The following is a 12,978-nucleotide window of genomic DNA, read 5'->3' as shown; positions in this document are numbered from 1 at the left end:
CATGCCTACCAGCTGATTCTGATATAGTCATCATAACACCAGTTTGTGCTTCTACGATGAACTTTTGAGAGACGCTGGCTCACAGATGTGAAGGATGCCACTGAACCTCTCACATTCATCCAGGTACCAGTAGCCCCATTCCCACACTCAGTTCCTATTGTGACATCAGAGACTTTTGCCTTATTGGGGTCCCTGAAGCCACAGATAGATAGTATAGTCTGGTGTTAACAGGAACCTGAGGTTGAACCTTGTCTTTGCCATTTGCAAACGGAGTGATTTTGAGTACGTTATAACCCCTCCTTAAACCTTAGCTTCCATCTACCTCTGTGAAATGGGGATACTAATACTTGCTTCCCAGGATTGCTGTTAGGACTTGTGTAAAACATTGGACTAAAACTTGGCTACACAGTAGTTATGCAGTAAATGCTGGCTCACTTTCAAGTAGTGGAATCAACTGCGTACTCTTAAGAAGTCTTAATCAGGACTCTTCCTCCAGGCACCATAATACCAGATGCTGATGTCAGCCCAGGACTTGGGTGAGGCGATCAAAGACCCCAACTGAAGGCCTGAAGACAACATGTAGCTGTGGACATTTTGGCTTCATATGTCAACATTTAAGAAGCTTCTTTCTTTGTTAATGTATGTATGGTTCACATCAGTTCCCTTAAACAAAACAATTCCCTATGGCAATAGTTACTATTCTCTTCCTTCCATAGTCCATGTCTGTCTCTGGGGGAGAAGAGAAAGAGTTATTTAAGCTATATACTCTCAATATAAGCCTAGAAGACCAAGTTCCCGCAAAATGTACTCTTAATCCCATGATAATTTGTGAAAAGCTAAGGCAGCTACACAAGCATTTTCTTAAGATGTGGAAAACAAAGCCAGAGGGAATGCAACTATAAATGATATTAATTTAAAACTAGTGAGATTCTTGGGATATGATATCCCCAAGCTCTTGGTAGTGTTTATGGGTCACCTTCTACATCTGGCAGAGCAAGGGCATCAGGCTTTGACAGCTTAACTGATTCAGATGCATTTCATCCTGACATGGGAATACCTCATCCCCACTTGGAGTGCATAAATTCATTAAGTAAGGTTCTCCTAGGACTCCAAGATTGTCTCATACACTGTTTCTGCTTATAGCTTCACAGTGGGTACCCAGTTAGGAGTATCAGCACCAGGTGCGTGGACAGCTCCTTTCCCAGAACTTCTTACTTTAATTCCAGAGACTGGCCGGCCTCTGCCCATGGTTCTGATCTGAATTCCCTGCCTTTCTTACTTTTCTTGCCACAGCCTCAAGCATTCAGGTTAAAGTCCACAGGTTTGACATTTAGTAATACAAGAAAGTACACGATTCCCATATAAACTGGGTTAGACAACATATTTCAAAACTTGCTCAGATAAAACAAACTTCCTAAACCTGTTATCACTGTCTTCATCTTTTTAGGAAATGTTGCACAGTTATCCACTGAGGCTAATTCTGACATAAAGTTTCTATTTTGCAAACAATATAACTTTTGAAAAAATTTTAATGTTCCCCCACTAGGTTGAAATTAATGTCATTTATAGTTCTGATGTGAACCATACATTAACAAGGAAAGTAGCTTCTTAAATGCTGACATATGAAGCCAAAATGTCCAAAGCTACATATTGTCTTCAGGCCTTCAGTTGGGGTCTTTGATTTCTTCACCCGAGTCCTGGGCTGACATCAGCATCTGGTATAAGGGGAAGGAGAATGGAGCTGGCATTTACTGAGCACTTAACTGCCTGTTAGGTTCTTTACTTCCAATCATTCATTTTAATTTTAAGAGACAAGTTTCATTGCCATAATTTTCAACTGGAGACACCAAGACTCAGTAAGGTTAAACAAATTTACCAAGTGTCACACAGCTAGTTATAGTGGTGTGTCCCCTCCTTGAAGTTTAGCCTCTGTATGTGAAAGTGGTCTAAATTCCAAGCTTGTATCCTTTTACCACGTTATTTTTACCTAGGGAAGAAGCCAAGACCTGGTGGAACTGTGCCTAATGGATGGGAAAGAAGGTGGCCCTGGGAAATCAAACTTAGGAGGCAGGCCAGAATCTGAAGGCAGCATGTTAACTCCATTGCCTCTTTTCTGTCTGAGAAGGACATTTGGCAAAAATACTGCTCACTTTCTTCCACAACCAGAAACCCATCACTTGTAGTTACTAACAAAATGTTTATCAGTAAGAACAGCTCTGCCAGTAAATGAAGGTGATATCAATTCTGAATCCGTCCCCCTATTGAGAGCGCTAGGGCACTTAATATGTCCCAAATGAACTAGTTCCTCACATCACTCTACTTTTTTTCTTATCTTCTCTGTCTCAGCTATTTCGCTGAACCAAGCTCCAAATCTGAGATCCATATTTATGCCTTCCTTACACCTGTTCTCCTAATCTTACCAAAAGCTACTGGTTAGTGTTTATCTTTGCAACCCTTCCATTTCTCTCAATTCTACTGCCACTGCCCTGGTTCGGGCCATCATCATCTCCTGCCAAGACTATTGCAGTCGTTTCCGAACTAGTTTCCTTGCCTCCAGTTTTGTCCCCCAGCCATCTGTCAAAGTAATCCCAAATGCAATGCTATGTTATTGCCCTACATTTAATGTAGTGAACATAGTGGTTAAGAGTGAGAGCTCTGGAGCCAGACTGCTTGGGTTTGAATCCCAGCTCTGCCATTTACTGTGCATCCCTGTACAAGTTACTTAATTTTCTTATACTTAGTTTCTTTATCTGTAAAATGGGGATGATAATAATGGCACCTTCTTCAAAAAGTTGTTATTGAGGATTAAATAAAATAGTACCAGCTGTTGCCTTATTTCTCTGGCACCGTTTATCGCAAAACTCTATATTATATCGCAAAAGACTATATTTAAATGAAATAGTCAAATGAAAAGACAATGAAAGAATTGTCTTTACTGTTCCCAGTCTTTCTTTTATCTTTCTATTTTTAAAAAACTTTTTGTCATAGAAAATTTTAAACGTACACAGAAGAGAAAATGGTTTAATGTATTCTCGTATGCCCATCACCCAATTTCTAATAATTACCAATTTAAGGCCAATCTTTATCTCCCATCCCTTCTCCTGGATTATTTTGCAGCAAATTACAGACATATAATTTCATCTGTAGAGATTTCAATATGTACCTTGGAAAGATAGGAGCTCTTTACCAAAACTCTCAAAACTATATCACATCTGAAAAAATAACAGTGATTGAGGATCACTGTTAAAAGAAGTTATAACCACATATCCAACCAGTGCTGAAATTTTCGATTATTTTGAATGTTATGCTTCCCCCTATTCTTTGTTTGAATTAAGATCTAAATAAGGGTTACTTGTAATTTTTTGATTTACCTTTAAATCTCTTTTGATCTGTAAGTTTCTCCTTCATCTCTTTTCATTTTTGCCATGTTTTTGTTGAAGAACCCAGCCATTTTTCCTGCACAGTTCCCTATAGTCCTAGCCTACCTGCTCCTCCACCCCTTCCCAGCAACCACTGCCACCCTATGCCCCAGAGGAAGCTTTGGTACAGGCAAGGGGAAGGTCAGAGTCAGGCAGATATCAGAGTCACCTGTGGTCCAAGTTGCAAGGCAGAATACTGAGTACTAATGGTTTGTATTTGCCCTGCTAGTATCTCTGCTTCAGGAGTGAACATCAAATAGCAACTAAAAAATACCACTGACTGGTGCACTGGAGAGAGACTGCAGAGGGAAGTAAACTTTTCTTGCTTATGAACAAGAACCCCACATTTTCACACTGTCCTGAGCCATGCACAGCATATAGCCAGCCCCGTAGTGCTCAATAAATATTTGTGAAATGAATGAATAATATACATAAAGCTCTCAGAAGTATCTGGTTTGTAGCAAGCATTCACTAGAAGTTAGCTATTATCAGCTATTGCCTTATCAGTGGCCATTTCTTGCTTTAAGTTTAATACTCAAGTTACATCCAACTTCATTTATTTTTCTCCCCACTTCATAATGTTTCTGGCATGTGTGTCTTTGTTTTTTGTCTTCTGTGCTGGAAATTCCTTCTCTTTCCCTCTCTTGTACTTTCACTTACATGGCTACCACTCAACTCTATTTTCCCTTCCTCTAGGAAGTCTTCTCTGTTCCTCCTGAGTCAGATTCTCCCCTCTGTGCTCCCTTAACACTCTCTATTTTCTTCCTCTTTCAGGCTTCAGTCTTTCCAAGGTGGGTTTATGTCTAAGGGCCCTCCAAAGTCCCAGGACTTCATTTGGAGGGATTTGGAACATGCCTGTGTCGCCAACCAGTTTAGTTACCTATTTTGCCAGGACAGAGCTCTCTTTCCAGCACCCTGGCCCCTGAGTTGAGGAGCTGCTCTTCATCTACCACATGCCTTATCTAGAGCTATACTGATTGCTCTGTCTTAGTACCCAGAGTTCCAGTAGGACAGGGACTTGACTGAATACAACTTGCTATGGGGATCCTGACACTCAGCTTAGTTGAGAGAATGGACAGTTCTATTTAGCATTGCATTTTCTTGCATCTAGCCTTATACATTTTGTTTTTTGTGCATACTGTTTAACATCTCTGAGCCTTAGCATATTCATCTGTGAAATGGGGATAAGAGTGTCTATCTGGCATGGTTGTTGAGAAGTTTAAATAAAGAATGCCAGCCCATAAGGGAGTTTTGAAAACATCTCTTCCTCCTTCTGCCAGGCACATTATTAGCTACTGGCATAGACCCTTCCCACTGACATAGATCTCCTGGTTTCCATGCTGCTGTGAACACTTTTAAGCTGCCCTAGCTCCAGCCTGTATGTCACACTGTCAGTGTTCATGACTGTCTCCCCAGTAGGTCTGCCTGGCTTCAGAGAGGGAAAAAAAAAATCATTGTTTTGGTTCAAGTGTGATAAACAGTGATTGACAGGCCTGAAAAAGAAGCTGTTGAATAACAGGAAAAAAAAAGCCTCTAATTATTCCCCTTAACCTGTCTGTTATCCCGTCTGTTCAATTCATTCTTTAACAACTGCCTTCACCTCCCTGCTTTAACTGTTTAGGAATAAATTATTTTGAAGAAATGTGTTTTCAAATAAATTTGTTAAAGGTACAATGTTGACATTTGGGAAGCTCTATATACTGAACCTGAGCTCCCCTGCACTCCATTGAAAGTCTGGGAATCACTCTTACTGGGGAGCCGTCTATAATGGCAGCTAACAGGGATGGCCAGGTTCAAAGGGCAGCTTCTGCTCTTGGATCCTTCATGATTAGATGGGTGACCTTTGGGCAATCCTTTACCCTCTTGAGACACAGCTTCTTCCTCTGTACAATGGGCACACCTCTCCTGCCTCTTGGAATAATGGATATAAAAGCACTTTGGAAATGCAAAGAATGATTATTGTTATTACCTGGTGCTCAAAATACAGATCAATTCAATGAAAGAAGAATCCTGGCTGTCTGGGCTGGTTGCTCTAGTTCCTGCCCTGGGGACTCAGTCTCTGACCTTGGCCTGTCAGCCAGGGTTCTCTGCATAAGTCTTCACATCTCTGTAGGGAAGAGAGCCAGGAGCCCTTCAGGGACTTTCCTGGGTCTGGAGCTGGGGCAGGGGTTTGGTTGAGAGGAGGAAGGGAGGAAGAGGAAGGCTTCTGGAGGAGGGAGAAGGTGGGGGAATCCAGGATTTGACTGTGGGAATTCATAACCTTATCATGGCTATTGTTACCCTGGCCACATCACTCGCTCATCCTCCCCATTGTTGCTGGGCCTGCGGGTTACCCTGATGGCCATTGTCAGCAACATGCACAAGGTTCAATCCATGAAGCAGGCTCTCTTGGTAGCGAATGTATTGTGTTCATGTGAAATTCCCAGTGGGTGATGTAAGGAGAGGGGCCTGAACCAGAAACGGGAGTTCTTACCTTATCATAGAGTCTGCTTTTTAGAGTTGGGCTGATAGCTGAGCAGCATTCCTTAAAAAGGGCTTTAATCTGAGCATTAAACTAATAATATTAATAAAAAACACTTTGAGCACTACTATATGTCAGGCAGATGCCAATCAGGGGGGTTTTCTGTCCCTCAAAATATAGATAAAATAGGCTATTCTCCACCAGGCCAACTCTGTAGCCTGTGGAAGTCTAAACTCCTCCTGCAGATTTTTGTGACTGAGAGATGTGTGCTCCCAGGCCCAAGTCTGTCTTCAGCTTTCTTTCTCTGTCCTCTGTGTGGCCTTCTTTTTGCACCACACCATTTTAGACATGAAATTCAGGGCACTTCTTGCATTTTCACAGCTAAAACTTCTCACATCAGCATTCACATGGTTATAGTGTGGGATGGAGAGAGACTCAAAGGGAAAAAGCTGTACACAGTGCAACTGAAGTTGCTGTTTCTCTCTTTCTTATCTCCCTTTTCCTTCCTTCCCCTCCCACTTCTCACCCCACCCCCTTCTCCCTTCCTCCTCTTCTGATCCTGGTTTGCTTCGAAACCTCCACAATGTTCCTCTCTCTATACATGAAAAGTAATTTCTAAATGCAATATGGTATCCCAGGTTGGATCCTGGAGCAGCAAAAGGGCATTTAGTGGAAGAACTGGTGAAATCTGGATGGTCTATAATTTAGTTACTAGTATTGTGCTGTGTTAATTTCTCAGTTTTAACAAATGTATCACATCGATGTTAACCCTGGGGGGAGCTGGGTGAAGGGTATACAGGAATTCTCTGGATTATCTTTGCAATTTTTCTCTGAATCTAAAATAATTCCAAAATAGTTTATTTTTGAGAAAAGTACTGTCCCTTCTCCTTGCTGATGTCTCAGCACTACCTCTCATGGCCTCGCCTTCTACCCTAAGCTCCTTAACAGGGGAGTTTCCCAGCAAAGAGATTGCTCTCCCTAATAGAATTTCTAGTGGCAGCTGAGATAATAGAGCTTCCTCTGTCTGCCTTCAAGTGTACATTATCTTACTTAATCTGCACAATAACCCATGTGTCCAGTATTATTACTCTAAATTTCCAGATATGAAAATTAAGGCTCATGCTAACTCAGTTCTAGCAGAGACAGAATTCAAATCCAGGTTTTTATCCCAAACCCATGCTCCTAACCACTGTATTAGCCTTCCTGCCTTTTCTCTTGGTAAGAGTTGTACTCTTAGATCAGCATTTAACCTCTTAATTTCACCAATCAAGTTGTTACCCCACCAATCATATCCTAAGTTAATCAGTCATCCAACTGTCCATTGATTAATTCAACATTCATTGATCATACCATCCCGTGTGCTGGCTGCTTACTAGGTACTAGGGTTCCAGAAATAAGACATGATTCCTGCCTTCAAGGGCTTTAGTCTGATAGAAGAGACAGGAAAACAACTTCAATATAATTAGGTAAGTCCAGCTATAGAAAGGTGGAAACAAGTGGTGATAATTGGGAGCTATGAAGGAAGCGGTCATCTGTACCTGGGGCTCCAAGAAAGGCTTTATGAAGGAAGGAAGGCTTAACTTGAAACTTCAAGGATGAACAAAGATTTTCCAAGAGGAATCAAAAGTAAGGATAGGACACTGCAGGCCAAGGTATCAGTGTGAACAAAGGCACGGAGGTGTGAAAGAACATCCAGGAGGTGTCAGTACTGTGGCCTGCTGGGCACTCAGGGTGTGGGAAGGTCATGGGAGGTGAAGTCACGGAAGCACAGCAGCCAGATCATGGGGACCTTGGGACTTTCCTAAGGATATTTGACTTACCCTGTAGGTGACAATGGAGGAGCAAGGATGAGTTTCAAGGAAGGGAGTGACATGGTTGCATAAACGGGTCTGGCAGTTGTGAGAGGAAAGATTAAAGAGGCAAGTGTTCCCACGTTTGCCAGTACCTTGACTACTGACCATCATAGCCTCACGCGTGCCAGATGTAGGTAAGCCTGGAGTTGCTTGTGGTCATTCAGAAGCCCAACTGCAGCGCAAAGGAAGAGGTCAGTACAGACATAGAAGCAGAGCTGAGTGATGGAGAGAATGACAAAGTCCCTCAGGGACATTACTTGAGCTCCTCAATGCAGAGGTGCCTGAAGCCACCACTAACCCCACCCCCCATCCTCCTGAGTTCTATGAGCCAAGCAATCTCCTTCCTGGATAAAGCTAGTTGGAGTTGGGTTTCTGTTCAAGTTATCCAAACTCTCTGTGCTTCACTTTCCTCCTCTGTAAAATGGGACTGATAATATGACCTACCTCACAGGACTCTAGTAAGAATTAAATGGGATTTTATAGACAGAAACAGACCTAGCTATATACACACAATGCATAGTACTGTGTCTGGCACATAGAAAGCACTCAATAAAGGTTAGTTATTATTATAATAATTATCATCATCATCATTATCATTATCACTAAACTGCTGGGCTTACATCCAAAACCATCAATCTGAGCCTACACTCCCTGTTGCTAGCAGAGGGACAGCTGTACTTTGCATCAGCTTGCTCTCCAAAAGCTCAGGATTTGGCAGTAGCTGGTAGAGCATTTTAATGGGGCTCAGTGTTTTCATTTCTGTCATTTTGTTGTACCTGCCCCCTGAGGCAGCTGAAGCAGAGAAATCCCCAAGAAGAAGAAATAAATAAAATAAGAAGCTGTGATGAACCCCCTTGTTATTCTCCAAGTTCAAGCCGTTTTTCAGGGTATCTTTCGGTAAGCAAGCCAAGACTTGGAACCCAGTGGATCAAAGCACAGTTTGTGGCCCCTGGAGGTGATAGATTGGGTGGATGGGGGTCAGGAGGCATTAGGGACAATATGGGGAGGCTTAGCAGCCAGCACTGGACAACAATACATTCTGGAAGCAGTAGTTTTCAAATTCATATAACAGCACGGAGATCACCCATCAGTTAGAGCCACAGATATTCAGAAGCCAGCTTAGAAAGCTCTAATGATTATTTTTAACTACACATATCAGACAGCCGGGCTGGCTCCTCTGGCAGCTCTGTCAATCTCCGCAAATCTGAGTGAGAGTCATGGAAGGTGATGGCAGCAGAAATGGTGGCCAGAACGGCATTCCTCTTGGGTGGGCAACAAATGAAGAAAAATCCTTAGACTAGGCAGACCCACTCTAACCTAGCAAATAAGAAGCCCCTTTCTGTTATTAGTGTTCATCCAGGCCTTCTATCTGCTTCAGCTGTTGACTGATGAAAGAATCTTTCGAGGTCCTAACCCGTTGTTTTTGTCTCTTACTTTCAGCCCCGCTCTTTCACTGAAACTTAAAGATGACCTTCAGTATCTCTTCTTTGACCTGTAGTGGTCTCAAGGCCCTGCATCTCCAGTTAGTCTGCCTTGGATAACACCCTGCCTCGCTGGAACTTCATCATGCCTGGATCTTTCCTGACCCTTTTACCACCTTCCTACCAAAGGGGCACTGGACAGTTTTCCTACTCTTCCTTCTTCCTCTCCTGCAGAAAGTCTGGTTCAATGGGGCTGAGCTGAAAACCTGGCATCTACGTTTTAACAAGTACCTTAGATGATCTGGTGCAGGTGGTCTGTGGATTATGCATTCTGATGCACTGCTTCACAGCTTTCATGAACATTCTCATCCTTATCTCCATTACTTGTAAAAGGAACCCTTTCTCTTTAGAAACGGTCTTTTAGATCATACAGAGGAATTAGTTCAGCTTGCAGAGACTTGGTAAATTTATTATCTTCCTGAAGCCAAGTGAGACCACACAAGAGCATGTGACATGACATCTCAAGTTTGTTGATAAAGAGACTTCACAAAGATACTATAGAGAAGATTTTGCCACTGTTATCTTTTCCACCTCTTCTCCATTCAGTATCCTCTGCCCCATAAGACCCCCTATCCTGCGATGAGGAGTAAGAGAAGATAGACAGTGGTTGCCTTTCTGGCCCTTATATTCTTTTAGGTTCCTCACAAAGGACAGTGCCCCTAATCTTGCCCTTAATTACAGGGTTTTTCACCACTTTAAGCCCACCATTATGCTTGAAGACCCTCAGCTTACCTACATTCTATATACTAGACAAGGCAATTGGGTTCTTGCAGGGGGCCGTAAAGTACTTGAGATGAAGAAAAGCTAACTTGTAGTAGACTTAGTATGAAACAAAAGAGACAAGAGACCCACCATGTAAACCACAGGCGATTCGCGGCCATTCCATCGTGAATTAGAAAGGTGAGATCCTTGCTTCAGACACAGAGAGAAGGGAGCATGGTAGTTTGTTGCCTATTAGCATGCTTTACTCCATTTTTGTTTGATGATCAGCTCTCCATGCAGTTAAAATTCTGTAGTGTTAGGTCTCTGCGACTCATAACACTCAACTATCATGTTTGATCCTTATGAGTTTTGGGCAAACATTCATTAAGCCCTTACTGTGTGCCAAGTGCTCTGCTGGGTCTTTGATATATACAGATGTGAGTACATCAGACATGGTCCTTGTCTCCATAGAGCTTACAGTCTAGGGACTCAATCCTCACAGGGAAACCAAGAATCAAAGAAGCCAAGCCACCTGCCTAGAGTTGCAAAGCCATTGGAAGCCAAGACCCCCGTTCTTTTTCTCTACAGAACTTGATTACTGAGATCATGATCTCTTGTCTTGATATCTTGAGGTACAAGTACAGGGACAAGGGCTTTGAATGGCTCTTCCTGCAGCAGACTCACCAGGTCCTGACCGCCCCCTCCATCAATGCTAACCACCCCCCTGCTCACTGCTTTTCTGAATTAGGGTCACTGATGCTTTCTATGTAAGTCCCAATTCCTTCAAACTTACAAACCAGTCCTCTGGTCATGGGTTTCCTCCCTGTGCCGACTCAGTGCGCTGGCCAGTGGGCTCTGGAATTCGTCTTGCTTCTGAAAACCTGGTGTGCTTGGGATAAACCATAGATTCCTGAATTCTCAGCAAGACAAGCTTCCCTCTTCTTTCTTTTTTCCTTCCCTTCCTTTTCTTTCTCTTCCCGTCTTTTCCTTTCCTTTCTCTTCCATCCTCCCGCCCCCACCCCCACCGTGCTGGCACGGTTCTGATGACTGGGCTTCTGTCAGGAGAGACCTGCAAAGGACTCAAGGACTCTAGCTCTCTCTGGGAACTCAAGCACTCCCCTACATCCAGCTTATCTGATTGGGGTCCTAACACCCCAACTTAATTCTTGACAGGTCTTTTCCTGGGATGGGGAAAAGGGATGCTAGGGTCTGGCCTGAGTTTTGCTGTGAAGAGACAGGTTATCTGAAGCCAAGAAGTCTACACCTACCTGGATTCCTTCTGCCACACTTCTGGGAAGGCTTGGTGGCCCAGGCACCCTAGGTGAGTGTGAGCTGATCATTTTTCCTCCAGCCATGTTGTTGTCCCAGGGGGCACTGTAGGGACAGCTCCCCCAACTTGGTCCTTGCCCATTCACACTTCTGCCTGCTCCTCACCAGTCACATGGCTGAGGCCCCACCTCACTATATATGGCGGAGCCTGCTTGAATGAGATCCAGGATGAATTTTCCATGACTCATTCATCCTCTTTTGCCTTGTGATCAAGTACATGTGTGTTCCACAGATATGCATATTGAGACCTTCTAGCTTATGCCAGGGTCACTCCTGGAGCCACATTGCCTTGTTACGGTGGCCATTCCCAGCTGAGATACCACAAGATGATGTTTGCACATCAGCAGCAAGAAGAATTAGGAATTAAATGACCCAGGGTAGGTAAAGCTCTTTGCCTGGTGTCAGAGATACAGGGAACAAGGACTCAGCAATTCATTCAGCATTGGCCTTAAAGATCAAGTGGATCTAAGCTTGTGGGAGCACAGTTCACGTGCCTGACTACATCTGGCTAGGAATGAAGTGAAAGAGCAAGGGATTCCAATAGACTGTTTCCTTTTCCATCTTCCATTTATTATTATATTTAAAATTTCTGTGGGACTTACTGCTTGTCTAAGCAACCACTTACCCAGCCCTTCCAATGATGCCTCCCCTCTGCCTTTCACAGGCAGTTTGCGAAGATCCTTAAAATGAAACATATCTTCCTTTTGCCTAAGGCATCCCCCACCTTTCTCAAATCATAGGAGTCAGAGTCACTGCAAACTGGGACCCAGCAGACAAAAACAAGGGGTGTGCATGAACCATCATGGTAAAGAGAACAAGGTTCTGGAGGCAGATGGTTTCGGCTTTATATCAGGCCCCTGCTGTTTACTAGCTATGAGATATTTACTAGCTACTAGCAGATTACTTTGTCTCTCTAAGCCTCAGTTTCTGCATCTTTCAGGGTGTCTGACCCAGCATTTAGAGTGGGTTAAACAAATGACAGGCATCAACTCTTATTCTATTCTGTTGGTAGGCAACTCAAATCCAAGAAGGAGAGATAATAAAAGCTACTATCTAGAGAAGAGGCTAAGTTTCAGGAAATGTGCATGGTTATTTGGAGGATAGTGGTGGTAAATAAGTAGTCCCACTGATTCTGTCCAATACACCTCCAAGGTGCCCCCCAGTAATCTCCACCTCCTGGTGTTCATGCCCTCACGTAACCCCTCCCCTTGAGAGACTAGTGACTCAATTCTAGCAAAAAGAATTCAGCAGAAGTGATGGGATGTCACTTTTGAGATTTGGTTATGAAAAGACTTCACCTTGGGTGTGGTTTCTCTTGCTCTGTCTCAGATCACTTGTGCTGGGGGGACTCAAGCTGCCATGTGTGAGCTGCCCTGTGGGCAGACCCATGTGGCATGGTGAGGAACTAAGGTCCAACCACGTGAGCAAGGTTGAAAGTGGGTCCTTCAGTTCTAGATGAGACTTCAGATGAGACCACATCCCTGGCCAACAATTTGACTGCAACCTCAAGAGAGAACCTGAACCAGAGTCACCCAGCTAAGCCCCATCATGATTCCTAACTCAGAGAATCTGTGAGATAATAAATGTTCTTATTTTAAACTGCTAAATTTTGGGTGTAATCTGTTATACAGAGATAGTATGGCATCTTTGCTACCTGGGCTTTTAATTTAGTTGTCTTCTGCCTTGAGGCTTCTCCGAGGGCCCACCCAGCATGGCGATAAATAGAACTGGGA

At 43.4% G+C, this 12,978-nt stretch overlaps 1 long non-coding RNA gene across 1 annotated transcript in view; it reads left to right on the top strand.

The window, feature by feature from the left end:
* The window catches only part of LOC118919563 (uncharacterized), a 33,126-nt gene extending 22,879 nt beyond the window's left edge, over positions 1–10,247 (top strand). Inside the window, exon 3 of the long non-coding RNA XR_005027569.2 lies at positions 9,174–10,247. This is a non-coding gene — a long non-coding RNA (uncharacterized LOC118919563). The remainder of the gene's footprint in view (positions 1–9,173) is intronic.
* Positions 10,248–12,978: the final 2,731 nt, after the last annotated feature.

The sequence above is a fragment of the Manis pentadactyla genome, chromosome 4 (assembly GCF_030020395.1).
Source record: "Manis pentadactyla isolate mManPen7 chromosome 4, mManPen7.hap1, whole genome shotgun sequence".
In the NCBI taxonomy this organism is placed as follows: Eukaryota; Metazoa; Chordata; class Mammalia; order Pholidota; family Manidae; genus Manis; species Manis pentadactyla.
This window is presented reverse-complemented; position numbering and strand designations above follow the sequence as displayed.